At 38.2% G+C, this 15709-nt stretch overlaps 1 protein-coding gene across 2 annotated transcripts in view; it reads left to right on the top strand.

Annotated features, from left to right (window-relative positions):
* The window catches only part of LOC134795561 (programmed cell death protein 5), a 487306-nt gene that overhangs the window by 368633 nt on the left and 102964 nt on the right, over positions 1-15709 (top strand). The window contains exon 1 of one of the 2 annotated variants that reach the window (XM_063767457.1): positions 13384-13394. The exons of the other annotated variant lie outside the window; for it this stretch is intronic. The gene's annotated coding sequence lies outside the window, so the exon portion shown is untranslated. Of the gene's footprint in view, positions 1-13383; positions 13395-15709 lie in introns of those variants that run through there. 2 annotated transcript variants of the gene reach the window in all.

The raw sequence follows: 15709 nt of genomic DNA on the forward strand, positions 1-15709 counted from the left end.
CACCATCCAAAATGTCAGCATAACATACCTACGCCATCAGTGACACGTGGGAGTGTTACATTACATAAGTGACCCCGCGTAGATATAAGTAGTATCGTGGGCTCCCTTATTATACTTGACTATACAAACGTTCGTTTTCTATCATAGTTTGGGTTTAATCTGCCGCATACATGAACCTAACTACAATGTTACCTAGATTAAGATCACAGATATTAAATCGCCGAATGACTCAGACGTACCACTTTTGAACCAAAGACTGAATCCTGGCTCGAAATATACGAATTACTAGGCCGCCTATTTCCCTAACAAATTTCAAAAGTGCGGAAGAGCAAGAAGTAAAAGTTAAGTTTGAAGAAATAAAAATTACGAAAGCGTTTTACTTATGCCCGTTTTCTTAATGCCATAAAAATGAACTCTCATCAACAATCATATTTTAATAAAATTCCTTTCGGATTGTTATCGCTGACTGAATGTCGATTATAACAAAAAGGTATTAGTTAGGTATTTGTCTAATAAACTCAAGTAGGTACATATCAACAATCGTATACTAAAGGCGCGACTTTTGAACACGTCGTGTAATTCTTACACTATTTGCAGCAGATATTACTCGTAAATAAGTAAGTACTTTTCTCGATTCTTCATTGACTTACTATTGTATCTTTGACCTGTAGACATACGTAATGCACACAACACGTGCTTTGATATAACACTGCTGACCTTTGCTTAATCAATATTAGATTTAAACAATCAAGAAATTGGTAATGAATCGACATGTAGCTACTCCTTACATATTAATCATAATTATATGTGTATATTTAGGTTAAATTCTTAGGATTAGGTTGCCGATCGGACCTCAGGCTCCCCAATAAAGCTGTGGCCAATCCCAGGACAACGCTAGGAAGAGCAGATTACATCTCTGAAAAAAATAAACATTTTTCCGGGTTTTCACGCAAGCACGCTTGAAAGCAAAGAACTAACATTGGTTCTAAACATGTTAGCATAATAGATGTCTCCTTTATTTGATTAACGAGCTATAAATAAATAGATGTACCTAGTGACGTACGCGTACAATTAGATTATGCTTTACTCACATGGCTTGGGAAAGTAGCGAGTTGATGAATGGCCGCACAAGTACTCGTAGGTACTTTATAAATAGCACTGGGTTGTTTACTCCGCACTGGCGATAAGAGTACACGGCTTGCAATTTCCAGAATTTATGGGCAATTTCTAGAAATAACTTGGTTATTAGGCTCATGAATACAGAATACAGATCTTTATTGGTAAAAGCAGATTTTACAGACAATGTTCATGAGACAAAATGTTTCTTTACTTTCGTTCGCCCACATCTACCTACCTACATTCGTTTTATATGGCTTATTATTAACCGGGCAACTAAAATATTAAACAGGAACTTTCACTGGGCATATAATAATTTAATTTGGCTGTGCATTAATATTTTAGCACCAATAAATTTATATTAGCCTCAAATTGAAGCATATTATTAAAAAAACTGGCAGCAAAATCAAGCCACCCAAAAAAATTATAGGGAACTTGAATTGATAGGTTGGCGTCTAAAATAATAAGTTGGCAACTAATATTGTAAAGCGATCATAAAATTTGGTTGTTTATATTTTGTACATATACAGAATACCTAAGATACCTATACATAAGCTTTAAATGCTCCATTTTTAAATAATTTTAATTTAAACATATGCATACCTAGTACTTTAAATTGTCAAATTTCCTAGTCCACAAAACACCACAAATTTATTTACCAATAATACCCTACTATACTTGCTATACTTATAGTCGAAATTCCTAATCATGAAACACCTAATGGCCATTATACCATTAGGTCTTTAAATTTTTAATTACTAATTTCAATAGTTACCACTGTGTTCTCCCAGAGTCAAAAGATAGGTGCGACGACGAGCCAAGCGAGGAGGAGCGTGTTAGATTGACCGTGTAGTGACCAAACAAAATATTTTAAAAGAACTTCATCTTTAAATTAATAGATACTTACCCGTTTTCTTTTTAAAATGTGCTTCATAAATAGTCGCCAATATTAATTGTTGCCAAATAAATATTTGGTACCTGCCTAAAAATAAACAAAAGCTGTAACGGCATTAAAATACAACTTATATTGATATATTTTAAGGCTCCGTTTTTGTTGCCAAACTATTAATTTTAGTACCCATTTCTCTTATTTTTTTTAAACTACCCAATTTCGATTAATTAGTTGACCGGTTAAATACGTGCCTTTTAATATTCCACATTTGCTTTAGATATAATGAGGAGGTATTATTTCAAATCAGCATTAATCAATAAAGTAAACATAAACACAGGCATCGATTTTTACACATTTGATTCTGGTTTATATCGGGGCTGTGGCTGTGAGTGATCGGTTTTCCTCGGGTCTCTATTGTTTCCCAAAAAGTTTTAAGTCATAATTTACTTGGTTCAGAAACGCGTCACTTTTCAGGATTGCCATGAAACAAACCTAACCTAAGCTAACTTATCTTTAGGATAACCTTACGAAAATCCTGAAAAGTTAACGGTTTCAGTTTTAGGACTAATAAGGAGGACTAAGGATAATATGACATCAAACAATACTAACAATAGATTATGACTAAAAATTGTATGGAAAACAAAGGGACCCCGTTTTCCTCGCTTGTGTACCTATTAGTTGCTATAAGTATTAGCTATTAAGTAGCATTGCATAAAAAAATTGCCCGTTACCCATAATAGAAACAATAAGCTGGTTATTTTTATATTTGAAACCTAACATTCGAAATCTCACCTATTACTTTAAACCATTTCGCTGCAGTTTGCTTCGCTCAATTTATTAGTCGGTTATAGCAAAAAACTGCCCAGAATAAATAACATCATCCCAGGGGTTGATATCGTGGACCACTATGTCTATTTGGGCGCACTGATCTACGATGATGGCGACTGCGTACCTGAGATAAAGAGGCGTATTGGTATAGCTAAGGACGCGATGACCAGACTGAATGTCATCTGGAAGAAGAGAGGTATAACCATCACCACCAAGACCCGGCTAGTACGCGCTCTAGTATTCCCCATATTTCTGTATGGCGTGGAAACGTGGACGATACGAGCCCGAGAAAGGCAAAGGATCGATGCATTCGAGATGTGGTGCTGGAGGCGTATGTTGAGGATACCTTGGACCGCCATGCGCACCAATGTATCGATCCTTTCACAGCTTCGTGTCCGGACTCGCCTATCCACAGTCTGCCAGCAGCGCATACTGTCCTACTTCGGCCATATAATGAGGAGGGGAGATGAAAGCCTTGAAAAGCTGATCATTGTTGGAAACACGGAAGGCAAACGAAGCCGAGGACGATCTCCAACAAGATGGAGCGATCAATTAAAAGGGGCTCCATCCTCAACCAACTTTTGCTCGGTTGTCAGAGACGCGATGAACAGGCACCGTTGGAGGCAGATCATAAAGACCAGGTGTGGAGCATCCACATCCACCGATGACCACGATCCTCAGTCATGAGGGAGCGACCACAGAGAGAGAGATAGCAAAATAATTGTAATATGTAAATTTTCAAGTATGACAAAATAACTATACATACTGAATGTACATCTACATCTGATTCTTCTACAAACGTCGCAATTGAGTGTCGAATTAGGAGCAACAAGTGTATGCAATCGTTAATGAGGTCTGATAAGCCGGTCTATTCTGGTGAAGATCTAGAACTCGTTGTATCGGAAAAGGACAATATTAATGAGTTGTATCAACAAGGATAACAACGGGTTTTTACCGGTTATGCCACGATATTTACTACTAGACTTCGGACTGAAACAACTACTAACAATAACAAATGTTATTTGTAGTAAATATGTAGTTGTTTGATATACAAGGGAGCAAAGTGTACGGAACGGCGGGAAGAAGTTGATATCTGGTGGGAAAAAATTAAAGAAATTTGAACCTTATGTAGTTTAATTTAAAGTTTAAATTTCTTCGGTAGAATATCTCGAGTTATCAACTTCTTCCCGTCGTGTACGGAGTTGTTGTTTACCTCGTGCTTATAACTGAAACAAATAAGCGAAAGACTCCAAAAATGAACCTAGAACGTAGCGACTGTCTTAATTTGCCTCATTTCGAACCTATTGCTTATTTCTGCGGATCAAGCTTTGTCTAATCCTAAAAAAATCTGCTACGATATTAATGATATTATCTACCCACCCCAAGATTCGGTTTAATGATATGAATAGGCACTAAATAAAAAAACACTTATTTGGGTTAATTTGCATCCGATTTTGACCTGATCCTTATTTCGGGCCTAGCTCTCCGACTATATAGGTAGGTCCTACTCCTACCAAAGTTAATCGTGTAGAGCTGGCAGATACTTCCGTACTTATTCGAGCGGGCTTAGTTTATCTCGCGTCTTTATTATGAATGACGAACAGAATTTTCGAGATTTGTCTGCAAATGATGTAGAGACTTTTTTGTGAATTTGTTTCTAAAATGTTTTTTAAATATTATTTTATTTCATGATATAATTTAGTCAAAAATTACCCGAAGAAATAGGAAGAAATCCTCGGCTTGGCAAGCGAGTTAGGTATATGTAGTAACATAGTAACGATCCGGCCAATATCGTTCACGAAATTGTGATCACGATGTCTCACACAGTTTTAACCGAGATTGTTGTCGGCGCGGCAACTGGCGCCGGACCTACTCGTGAGGTTATCAGCACGGCGCGTGCGCGACGCCACGGCATCGACAATAAATACGTCGAGTGGACACCGACCGCATCAGTCTTCCAAGTTTGTCACACGATAAGAACGTGCTACGATGGTTAAAAGTGTTCTGCGCGGTGAAACCTGCGGGTACTGCAGCGCGTGCGTGCGTATACGCCTGTGCACGGCGCGCGGCCGGAGTCCTGAACCTTTAGAATGTGCTTACAAGCATATCTTGGAATCATACGGGAGCGGCAGCGGAGCGCCCGTGAAGACGTTAGAAGCCCCTAAAGCAGCTTGCTCTTCTTGTCGGTGGACGTCGGATGCACAGTTTCCTGAAACCCCGCCCTCCTACAGTGACCTCAGCCAGGAGTGGAGTTCCAGATCTTCCACCCGTTCTCGGACACGCCGGCGCAAGAGATAGATGTTATTGCGTCAGATTTTGGAATTTCTCTACGGGTGCTTATCCTAAAGTACGTAATTGACCTTTCACCGTAAGATCTCGTCTGTGAAAATGTCTTAAAAGTGCTACTTTTAATTTATTCGCTGTGTGATGATGATATGCTAGTCATTTGTACAATATTACAATTAAATTATGATTTAACACGAGTAGTTTCATTTTACCCCAGCCTTTATCCCCGTGTTAAGGAGTTAGCTTAAATTTTGTCCGGGGGAAACAGAAATAATACACGTACGTACTGCAGTCTGAATATGAACAGCTTTAATTCTAAACAATTTGATTTATTATTCAATGTGATCACAAAATAAGGTCATTAAAATAAAGTAACATGTCTTAATGTATCACTTAAGTAATAAAATTATTAAATTAATCTATGTACATGTATGTAGGTATTTTTTTTACGCCATTACTGCGAAGCCAAGAGAAAGGGTTAAGATTTTAGAACTCTAGTTTATGTGGATGAGTGCATTTGCATCTTTTTTACGTTTGTTACCGTAGGATCGATATTACTGAGCTGATTCTGATGGATTATCCATGAAAATATTTACTTTTAATTGTCCCGGTGACATTTCAAACGACGGACGAAAAGGTTTTATTTTTAAACTTATTTATTTGTAATAGGTACATAGGTCGTTGTAATAAATACATAATGACCTTTTTAACATAGGTAGCTTTCAACAGAAAAAACTTTTAAACATTGTGGTAGCCTGTATACCTACCCTCAAATAACCAGTGTAATAATTATCATAGCAGCTCTTGCTCTTGCTTGACTGCATACATATACAATACCAGATTCAGACATAGGATATATGATCAAGTAAACTCATTTATGGAGGAGCTTGTACAGGTATTATTTGCTGCAATCAAAGTGTTCTTACATGCTAATGTTCGCTTTCTTATTTAATCTAGGAAATACATATTCTGAACAAATAAAAACTAGTATGTATTTGAGCGTAAACACAAAGACAAAATATAATATCTTGTCCGTACAGTATCTAAGTATATTATACAAGATTATTATATTCAGGATTTATGTAGGAACATGAAATATTAGAAAAACAGGATATGTTTAGGCAGTATTAAGTAGGTACATAATATTATTTTACATGTATTTACAATATTGCGTATACATTGATTTAATATAAGATACGGTAGGATGGTGTATGAAAGCCAAGAATTAGTTACGAGTACCTACCTACCTTTATAAGAATAGTAAGGTCGTCCTGGCCTTCTTAAGTACCTAATAAGTACTAGTCTTAATTTTATTATTACCTACGTGTTAACGTTATTCAAGAAAGTTCGCAAAACTTCTGGTAGAAAGTAGGTAGGTAGAGGGATAAATAGTCACAGGTCTTGGAAATAATTGTAGGTTTTGGAAATAATATGTATAGGAATATTGGTAAGTAGGTAACAAGGATTGGAATCCTTTTTTTTTAAGTGTACAGTCACGCTCCGTGATTGTTACGCCATTTAGGGTTCTAGCTAAATTGGACATTCCGTAGCGTAAACAACCAATTTAGTTAGGACCATAAATGGCGTAACAATAGCGGATCGTGATGGTACATTAATATTGAAAACATATAACAAATGAAATTTTATAAACTCGCGTACATAGGTACATCAACGTCCATGGAAACGAAACGAAAGCACATAATTATGTAGGTAGGTAGATTATTTTGACGTGTATTTATTGTTCATACATTCAAAAGTTATATGCTGAGAAAGTGTTAACATATGTGTTTATCGTTGACTGTACTTTACATAGTGGTAGAAATTATGTGAGCTGACTTTGAGGGACGTCAACGTATATTTAACTTATATCTTTAGGTACGTAGAGTTTCGTATCTTCGCCTGGATTTTGACACTTTTCACAAAAAATCTCTGAAAGGACCATGGGCAAATTTATATGGGCACTGTCCCCACCCACCAACAGAAATGAAACATGTCTCATTTAATAGATCTTGGCAAACTGAAGATTTTTTACTATGACGAGAATCGCCCTATGTATGGGGTTTTTTTCTGTCCCTAAGCAGTTGTTTTCATGGCGGTGTTCCGGTTTGAAGGGTGAGACATGGCAGTGCAATTACTGGGTATTGTGGCATAAGATCTTTACGTCACATGGTCGGTAACGCGTATTACGTGATAACCATGAGTTGTTACATCCGTCTATAGGCTGCGGTGACTGTTTACCATCACGCAGCCCCGCATGCTTGTTTATCAATCAACTAGTATAATAAAATAACAAAAACTTTCAATGAAATGAGCAAAAAATATGTAAAAAAAAACACGGTTTTCCAAGAAAACCCCATACATTTGGCGATCCTCGTCATAGTAAAAAATCATCAGGTTGCTAAGATCTATTAAATGAGACATGTTTCATTTCTGTTGGTGGGTGGGGACATTTCTGCCCATGGTCCTTTGAAAGCATTTTAATCCGTTAAGGCGAAAAAACGTTTTTTAGTACTCCTAACTATCAGTATATACCACTAAAACTTAGAATTTCGTTGGTTAAGAGCGCTCTTACAAGAAAAGTCGAAATAATGCAAAATTGATGATACTAGTCGACGAAATTCAGGACTTTGCGCTCATTATTAGAAACAATGAGTACTTGTTCCAGTAAAAGCGTCTTCTTATCTTTATAAATATCGTTGTAAATATTAGAAAAAGGACTTATTAAATTAGTAATGATTTTTTTTCTGATGGTCGTTTCCGAAAAACCCCGTGAAGCACTGAATGGCGAGCTCTTATTTGGAAATGTTGAGAATTTTACTCTGCTAAACCTGGCTATTTTGTATTACTAATACCCTGTACTTTAGGCATATCAAACTATATTTTTCCTACATACCTTTGAGAAAGAGAAAATCAAAGTAAAACGAACTCGATTTTCTCTCCGAAACAAGTGTCAATTCCTACGAAAATCTACTTAATATCGAAGTCATTTTTATACTCAAGCAATCTGCAACGTTTGCTTATACTGTTGGTATACATTAGTGTTTATGAAATTCTACTATATTTTTTTGGCAATTTTTTGAAAACTACTCTATATTACCGATGACGCGCGCTGCGCCAGCTCAGTGCCGCGGCAGAGCTTGTAGAGGCAGGACGTGTGTCGGTCGGCTCCGCACATTTTCAACGGCGACGACGAGGTTTTTTATCATTGTGTGCGGCGGGCGCCGTGTAAAACGCTATACTGTGTGCGTGTAAACCGCAACGAGAGACTTTGATCCTAGCACTGTTTTTATAGTATTATAATTTATAATGGTACAGTTTAATAAACTACCGGACAGGATTAAAAATATTTGAAACGACCTGACATTCTATATGTATTTATTTGACTCAAGATAGTACTCAGGGTCTGATGATGGAGCCGGAAGGTGGTCACCGGTACCAATCAACCATGCAACTAAACCACTTCGTGTTTAGGCTCGTTTTATTCATCTCAACAAGATCTTTGACACAAGATAGTACTCAGGGTCTGATGATGGAGCCGGAAGGTGGTCACCGGTACCAATCAACCATGCAACTAAACCACTTCGTGTTTGGGCTCGTTTGATTCGGCTCAACAAGATCTTTGACTTAAGATAGTACTCAGGGTCTGATGATGGAGCCGGAAGGTGGTCACCAGTACCAATCAACAATGCAACTAAACCACTTCGTGTTTAGGCTCGTTTTATTCGTCTCAACAAGATCTTTGACTTAAGATAGTACTCAGGGTCTGATGATGGAGCCGGAAGGTGGTCACCGGTACCAATCAACCATGCAACTAAACCACTTCGTGTTTGGGCTCGTTTGATTCGTCTCAACAAGATCTTTGGCACAAGATAATACTCAGGGTCTGATGATGGAGCCGGAAGGTGGTCACCGGTACCAATCAACCATGCAACTAAACCACTTCGTGTTTAGGCTCGTTTGATTCGTCTCAACAAGATCTTTGACACAAGATAGTACTCAGGGTCTGATGATGGAGCCGGCAGGTGGTCACCGGTACCAATCAACCATGCCACTAAACCACTTCGTGTTTAGGCTCGTTTTATTCGTTTCTATAAAATCTTTGACACAAGATAGTACTCAGGGTCTGATGTTGGAGCCGGAAGGTGGTCACCGGTACCAATCAACCATGCAACTAAACCACTTCGTGTTTAGGCTCGTTTGATTCGTCTCAACAAGACCTTAGACACAAGATAGTACTCAGGATCTGATGATGGAGCTGGAAGGTGGCCACGGGTACCAGTCTACCATGTAACTGAACCACTTCGTGTTTGGGCTCGTTTGATTTGTCGCAACAAGATCTTTGACACAAGGTAGTACTGAGGGTCTGATGATGGATCCGGAAGGTGGTGACCGGTACCAATCAACCGTGCAACTAAACCACTTCGTGTTTGGCTTCGTTCGATTCGTCGCAACAAAATCTTTGACACAAGTTAGTACTCAGGGTCTGATGATGGAGCTGGACTGTGGCCACGGGTACCAGTCTACCATGTAACTGAACCACTTCGTGTTTGGGCTCGTTTGATTTGTCGCAACAAGATCTTTGACACAAGGTAGTACTGAGGGTCTGATGATGGATCCGGAAGGTGGTCACCGGTACCAATCAACCATGCAACTAAACCACTTCGTGTTTGGCTTCGTTCGATTCGTCGCAACAAGATCTTTGACACAAGTTAGTACTCAGGGTCTGATGATGGAGCTGGACTGTGGCCACGGGTAGCAGTCTACCATGTAACTGAACCACTTCGTGTTTGGGCTCGTTTGATTCCTCGCAATAAGATGTTTGAGACAAGATACTACTCAGGGTCTGATGATGGAGCTGATGATGATTAACAGGTACCCGTCGCCACCTTCGCGCTCCATCATCAGACCCTGAGTACTACCTTGTGTCAAAGATCTTGTTGAGATGAATAAAACGTGCCTAAACACGAAATGGTTTAGTTGCATGGTTGATTAGTACCGGTGACCACCTTCCGGCTCCAACATCAGACCCTGAGTACTATCTTGTGTCAAAGATCTTGTTGAAACGAATAAAACGAGCCTAAACACGAAGTGGTTTAGTTGCATGGTTGATTGGTACCGGTGACCACCTTCCAGCTCCATCATCAGACTCTGAGTATCACCTAGTGTCAAAGATCTTGTTGAGACGAATCAAACGATCCTAAACACGATGTGGTTTAGTTGCATGGTTGATTGGTAATGGTACCTTCCAGCTCCATCATCAGACCCTGAGTACTGTCTTGTCTCAAAGATCTTGTTGAGACGAATCAAACGAGCCCAAACACGAAGTTGTTTAGTTACATGATAGACTGGTACCCGTGGCCACCTTCCAGCTCCATCATCAGACCCTGTGTATCTTCAGTGTCAAAGATCTTGTTGAGACGAATCAAACGAGCCTAATCATGTTACTACATGGTTGATTGGTATCCGTGACCACCTTAATCATCATCAGATCCTCAGTACCAGTTCGTTTTTAAACCCTCGTTGATACAAACTTTACAACCTATAGGTACCAAATGCAATGACGAAACATGTAAATAAGCGAGTAGGTACCTATAATTTCTTTCGAGTAATATACCTTCATAAGTACGAGTATGGGGCTATTCATAAATTACGTCGTTTCAAATGGGAGGAGTGGGGGGGGGGTCTGGACATCGGATGATGGTAACATGACGTAGGAGGAAACAGATTCATCCGAAGCTTGATTTTTGGATGATTTGAGGGGTGGGGGGGGTCAAAAATCGTCAAAAATAGATGACGTAATTTATGAACAGCCCCTATGTACATTTGCACTGCATTTAGTATTTTCGTACTTACCAAATAACAGTTTTAGAACTTTAAAAGTTAAGTACAGTTAGTGTTGTTATGGTTGATTTCAATATGCTTCGCGAAGGATCAAGAATGTTTAATCCATCATTGTCGTGCGAGTGTGGTAGAAGGGATCGGCGTACTGAGCTCGCACGGCCTGCCGCAGCGCGTAAAATACCTAAACTCGCTCAACGCCGAAATGTAATAGCGCTCTTAAGTTGGTAATAAATGGCCCTAAAGGCAATAGGCGATGTTTGGGTATCTTTCCCAATCTTCGCCTATGGCATGCCTTGCCGCTAATACTTACTTTTCTGTGACTTACACATGTTAAGTCGTATCTCCTTGGAATGTGCTAATATACTATGAACCTTAACTACACCAGACTAGGCATATTTTTAAAAAACGGGGTAGTAGGCGAAGTTTGGTAACAGTCTGAAGTTGTTTTCATATATTTTCTATAATGAAGCTAGGGCTGCCAAAAATTAACCAACATACCAAATAAAGGGGAGTAATGGTTTATAAGTTAAAAAAAAAAATTTTTTTAGCAAAATTGTTTGATTGATGCAAAATTGTTGTTATTATCGTAATTGACATCAAATCAACCTTATTTACACAGAGTGAGACATAAAAATACCTATTTGGTACCTACTCAACATCGGTAAGAGTAGAAATAAACATTTTCATATAGCGTAAACCAAAATAACCAAACATAAGAAAATATTTAAATTTAGAAACAAGTAATGTCATCCACCAATGAATGTGGTACAAAAAATTTGTCAACCCTAGGGGTAGGCGAAATTTGGCAACAAGATGGACGCAAAGTACCCTCACCAATGTTTTATCCAATTGTGGCTTCTAAACGTAAGCTAGCCATTAAATAATAGTTTCATATGATAAAGAAATAGTTATAGGATATAATCATGTAAAAAGTTTAACATTACCGGGTCCGTATTACCGTTTAAAACTGAAGTTAAAACACTGGTTTAAAAAAACGTGTGGTCGGTGTCACGAAAAAACCTCCCTAAAGGTCAACTGTGTGAAGTTAGCCTCAGATTGTTCGAAGAATGTTGACACCCGTAAAAAATACTTTGTATTTAGCAGTTTTATGTAAGGCTTACATTAGAAACATTTTGTTAATGGCAACTTATGTCAAACTAGGCGAAAATAGGTAGCGCAGGCAAAGATACGAAACTCTACGGTACTACCTTACGTGTGCACAAAAAATTAAAAATATTTTATAGTATCAAAACTATAATTTCGACTACACAAAGTGTGACCAGCCCAAGATTTTTTGAATTTCCCGCCAAACATTTGTGTAATATTTCAGTAGCCAGACTCTACCTAAAGTATCGAATTAAATTCATGTCGGGGCGCGGGTGCTAGTGTGGGATGCAAGTAGGTACATTTCACACAAGGCATATTTATCTCTCTCACCAATACGTTACAAGACAAAAAACGGTCACACCACTCTGTAATACTCGTACAATCGCAAGGATTAAAGGTTATCTTCTTATATTGTTACAAGTTAAAAAAAAGCATATATTTAAAACCAAGGTACTATTTCCACAAATTCAAATTCAAATTCAATTTCATTAATGTCAAAATAACACATGTCAAACAAAATCACAATAGAACTACAAAATATACAACTAACACTAAACACTCAACTACAAAACACTAACACTAAATTAAAAACACATAACCAGATCAAGGAAAGAAGAAGAAAATAGCAATAATAAATACAATGTCAAAAAAAAGGACCACATTGAGTAGACATTGGATACTTTGGAGAGAAAAAACTAACAAAAACACACTTAGAATTACAAAAATAAAACTTAATCCGGGGACAAGGAGAGTCAACTAATAGGAACAAATTGACTTTTGCAATTTCCATTTAGTAGGAAATACAACTTCTATATTTGTAATTTGAAGTATGCTAGAGTAATTTCAGAAATTTGGTTTTGTTATTCCGAGAGGTGCTTTAGCAATATCGGAGGTGATGACGTCATGGGTGAAAACTAACCGTTTTGTAATTCTAAGCGTGCTTTCGCAATATCGGAGACGATGACGTCATAGGTTTTACTAAACTGTACTGCGATTCCAAGCTAGCTGTTGTTATTCTAGAGATAATGACGTCACAGGCAAAAACTAAACTGTTTGCAATTCCTCCGCCCCTAGCAAACGGGCGCCGCGAGAGCATGTCGCGCGCGTGGTAGCTACCCGTCTCTATTTCTGTCTGTATGAATAAAAAAGCATTTGGTAGTATATCTCTGTACTAAAGAGGCACTATAAAAGCCTGTCGAGATATTCTACCCATTCCTTTCTTATTCATACAGTCAGAAAGAGACTAGTAGTTATTACGCGCGCAACATGCTCTCGCAGCGCACCTGTGCTAGGGAGGTTGGAATTGCAAACAGTTTAGATTTACCTTTGATGTCATTATCACTAGAATAACAACAGCTAGCTCGAAGTTGCAGAACAATATATTCCTGTAGACCCCAACTACACAGTAGGTCGCGGGTTAATATGTCCATGGCCCACAATATATCCTAAATTTATTATTTAACTTAAGTATGTTTTAAACAAAGAAGACACGAGACACGCCCGCCCGACATCCGACACAATACTAACTCTAACCAAATGAACGTAGCAAGTAGCTGTGTTGGTATTACAAAACTCGTTTAGTGATTGGTACAACAATGAACATAAACACAACAAGTCTATCTACTAAATACCAGTAAACTTTGTAATGTCGCTATAGTAACAACTGAATTGTTATTTTAAATGGGGTAATGTTATTCCCGCGAACTCGTTTTTTAGATATTACAAAACTATGTAAGTGAGACATTTACTAAAATCATAACTTGAAATCACAGATGCTTTTTTCCAAAAATCACAAACTTTACTAGTAAAAATCGGAGAATTTTAGTAGTAATAAAAATGGATTGTAACAAATACTGAACTTTGTTTAATGCTCCATTTACTAAAGTCTGTTTGCTGAAATTAGATTTAGTCTTACTGAGCTGTTTGTAGAAATAAATAAATTTTACAGAAATAGTGAAACTTCCATGATTACTACTAAAACTTCATTTTTTCCCCCAGTACAGAACTGTTTATTAATTCCTGGTGGTGATTTTTCTCTCAGTGTAGTTTTAGGGTTCCGTACCTCAAAAGGAAAACCCTTATAATAGGATCACTCGTACTTCTGCTGTCCGTCTGTCACAGCCTATTTTCTCGGAAACTACTGGACCAATTAAGTTGAAATTTGGTACACATATGTAAATAGGGAATATTAGGCAAAGCTCTGCGTAGGTGGCACCTTTCTGGCACATACAGTAAACAAACCACATTGACACATCACACGTCACGTCAATCACATGGCATACCGCGAAACAAGAAAATCGAAATTTCGTTATCTAATCTCTCTATCACTCTTGCATATTCGAGCGTTAAAGAGGCAGATAACTAAATTTCGCGTTTACCGGTAGGCCCTTGTTAACAAACCGCCTTGATGCATCAATGTCATATTTTATTGTCTGTGAAAACTTGTCAAAAAACAGTTTAAGGCACAGTATGTATAAGTTAGTCTATGAATTTACTGAGTCGGTAGTGCTGTACTCTGGCGGCAGAATATTGCAGTAATATCACCTATTAGTGACCCAAAGACGGACATGTGACGTAAATAAATGAATTTCAAACATGGGTGCCACTTTTAGGGGGTAAATGAGAAAATTCAAAAATAAAGTTTTTCAAACTATATCGTGTTATATGTCAAATGAAAGAGCTCATTTTGAGAATTACAAATATTTTTTTTTTTAATTTTTAAATTTATAGGTTAGAAGTTATTTAAGAAAATAGTCAAAAAATGACCATTCCCCCCTATTATATCTCTCCAATCTACTGGGTCCTTCGAGCAACACCGGCTTTCGACACATCGGAAGGGAGGGGCCCAAGCGATATCTCACCGTACAAATCTTTCTGCCATTTTTCGCGGGGGGAAAGGTGCACACAGTCGCACTTCTCACACACTTACATACAGAATCCAATCTGTAATGACGACACAAATACATAGAAAATGATACACGTCAAAGACAAATCTTGCAAACCTCGATCTCTTTTTGTGTACGGACGAGTGACAAGTGTCACAACACGCACACTAACACATTTTCGTTGAAGTATGTTATTGTATTCTGAGAGATGAGAAGTCGGATTTGTCGCTCGACCGATCCGCAATTTGTATTGAGCGAGCAAAATCGATAAATCCAACAATTACATGAGACTAAAATATAATAATTGTGTTTGAATGTAATTAAACGTATGATATGTAAAAAAAAATATTACATGTGAAATGTAACACTTTCTTTTTGTAAATTTGATGTCCCCGACCTCTTTTTATAACAAAAAACCGAGCAACCAGGCATTTTTGTGCAGCAGTGTTCACGCGCGCGTCTGGACTCGGTCTAGTGAAAAATCCAAGTGCAACTAGTTTTATTACCCGCGCTAGATTAGATTGACGCGCTAATCTTGTACCTCGGCAGAGGGGAAATAGTGCGAATGCCGCCTCCCTTCCGTGTTGCTCGAAGACTGGGTCAAAAGCGTCTGCTGATAGACGGACGAGGCTATGGCGAAACGGCTTCCCCCGGCTCTGCCCGGGTTGCGCGGGTCAGATGGTAGTCGCCGCGTGTAAAAAGACAAAACACCAAACAAAAATGGAAGGTCTAAGAAGAAAACGCACCACGGATA

This window comes from Cydia splendana, chromosome 12 (genome assembly GCF_910591565.1).
Source record: "Cydia splendana chromosome 12, ilCydSple1.2, whole genome shotgun sequence".
Lineage (NCBI taxonomy): Eukaryota > Metazoa > Arthropoda > Insecta > Lepidoptera > Tortricidae > Cydia > Cydia splendana.